The 2,736-nt window shown below is 38.7% G+C and overlaps 1 pseudogene; it reads right to left on the bottom strand.

Moving 5' to 3' along the window:
• Window positions 1-223: 223 nt before the first annotated feature.
• On the bottom strand, window positions 224-568 carry LOC140926045 (collagen triple helix repeat-containing protein 1 pseudogene; annotated as a pseudogene).
• Between the last annotated feature and the right edge of the window lie 2,168 nt (window positions 569-2,736).

Here is a 2,736-nt window from a genome sequence, read left to right as displayed (position 1 = left end):
CGTTTTTACTGTTTGCATTAAATGTGTTTTGTATAAAATACTGACATCAGTTGCACAGTGAAATACATAACTGTTCAGCTACATCCTTTTTGTTTTGCAATTTAAAAAAAAGAGGAAATTACGGTGTTCCAAAATTTTTGGTGTTTTCAAGTGAAAAATGCTTTTTTGACAGTGCATCTATTAACTTTGATCACGTGCTTCCTATTTCATGAATTGCTCATGTTTACTGTTGAGCACTTGCCACTTCTTCAATGAAGATCCGGGACATTGTAGTCCAGCCTGTATCCGCATCAGTAAGTTTGTGGCCATTGTTGCAGCTTCCAACCCAGAATCCCACTCGCACTTTTCCCTTGTGGATGTTATTGCAGTGACCTTCAATGTGGCGATGACGATGAAGGTTTTTGCCAGCTCCTACTGCCATATAAAATGCACCGTCAATTTTACCAGGAGAGCTGCACTCGGCGCCATTGAATTTGAAATACCAACGACTGCAGCAGTTGTCACAGTTGTAGATCCGGAGATTACCAGCGAAGTAAACATGGAGGGAAGTTTCCGTGTATTTCTTCATGAATTTGCAGCTCTACAACAGTAAAAATGAAATAAACAAATCGACTTTGCCCATTTTATTTAAGTGTAAGCGCAACATCCAAACAGTGAATTTTGTAGCGCGGATTTTTGGCCTCTTCGAAGGCTAAGTTCGTTTTGAAATTTCAAGGTGTTGCAGTGAATCAATCTTAATGAAAATTTCAGACATCGTGAAGATTATGTGATGAGGTTTAAAAACAGTTCTGTCGAGCCGTTTCAGATATATACAGATAAGCACTAAAATTCAAAATTTATAATAAAGTTCACTGAGACAGGTGATGAGAAAACGGGTTAGTTTTGAGGAACGCAAGAAAGAAAATACAGCAAAATCTCCAAGAAGTGAATGATGATATCAAGCAGCATTCTCATTCATACTTAAGATTAATTTGAGTTATTTAGAACTTTTTTATCAATCCATTTTTCACGGCTATTGAAAATATAAGATTTGTAATACATTTACGCTTTATTTGAATTCAAATGTAAAGACTTTTTACTTCTCACGGAGGACCACGCTTAAAGTTCCTAGTATCGGATTTTCAGTAGCAGGTTTAGATCGCACAAAATTCGACTTTAATCGATTTCAATTTTTTCTTTTATTGTTTTTATAGTGATAGCGATTTTACTTAAAACTACATTTTGACAAACTTCCATTCATAGTCATTCACTGGTGAAAGTTTTATAGCGATCGGACAAGTATAAAATCACTGTTAAAGCGCCCGGAGTAGTCAGTCGATAAAAATCGGTATCGATTTATCAATCACTAAATCGATAAAAATCGGTAAATGTGATTGATTGATATCGATTGTATCGGTCAATCGGTAGAAATCGATGACACACTCCTTTCGTTCAACGATTTATCTTGATTTTTACCGATTTCATCGATTTAAATCGGAAAGCTACATCAGCTCATCTGTTCAACAAAAGATGGAAACAGAATTGTTCATACAGACAGTAAATTTGTTGACAATTGAGTTGCAATTGAGAGTCGCAGGATCAAACAATTACCCTCACCTCTTGTAGAAATAATCTTTAAAACTATCTTATCTTTTCTTTAAAATCAGGCTAAAAATCTTCTTCTGATGGCTGATATTGGCCAGTTCTAAAGGCGCCCAATTTCACGATTTAGACCTGACACCCTTTCAAAATTTCGGGTGTAGTTACATCCCGCACTAGCCAACAAATAAAAATCGAATAAAAATCGAAATCGATGAAAATCGGTAACAATCAAACGATTTTATCGATTGATAAGGGAAAACGGTGAAAATCTATCTAGAGTAATCTTTTAACCTGAATAAAGTTCAGACACCGGCCGCTTAGTCCCGAGGGGATGTCTGGACTTCAGGGTAGGAGATCTTTATCTCTGATTGTATTTATCGTGATACTAGCCAGCGAGAACTGGACAGTGGCGGATTCAGGGGGCCCGGCCCCCCTATTTTTAGACCAAACTAAGTCCCCAAGGGCCGAAAAAAATTTTTTTGGAGACCCCCCACCCCTTATCTCAAGGTCTGGATCCGGCACTGCTGAGTGTATTTAAACCGAACCGTTTTGTCATTGAACAAAATTAAAGGTTTTAGAGGGAAACTTCTGTGTGTAATCACATCAAATTTATCGATTTTCATCGATTAATCGATTGATAAATCGATACCGATTTTAATCGATTGACTACTCCGGGATTAATGGTAGTTAATTCGTGAAATAATTTCCTGGTTTTAGCATACTTTGTGTCACCTAATAGGCTTGTCTCAATAATATTCCAGGTTCTGCAGTCTTGTCGACATTCATTTTCATGTTATTGTAGTGATATTTGTCAAGGAGCAACTTACATATATCTCTCCCGTATCTCTATGGTCCACATTTGTAAACGTGCATTCCTTCCAGTTCAAATGGGAAGCAAGGTTGGCCGGCCCTCCTTGGCTGGCACTGTCACCTTTCTCCCCTCGATCTCCTTTGGGACCGACAGGACCCTGCCTACCACGCTCTCCTTTCATTCCTTTCTCTCCAGAAGGTCCCTGGGGTCCAGTGTTTCCCGGACTTCCTTGTTCTCCTTTGATTCCATCACGACCATCACGGCCGGGTGCTCCAGGGGATCCCGGAATTCCATTTATACCAGGAATACCATTTCTGCCTGGTTGCCCATGATAGCACAAAGTT

This window comes from Porites lutea, chromosome 2, assembly GCF_958299795.1.
Source record: "Porites lutea chromosome 2, jaPorLute2.1, whole genome shotgun sequence".
Classification (NCBI taxonomy): Eukaryota; Metazoa; Cnidaria; class Anthozoa; order Scleractinia; family Poritidae; genus Porites; species Porites lutea.
Note: the sequence above shows the minus strand (reverse complement) of the source record. Positions and strands in the feature narration are given on the sequence as shown.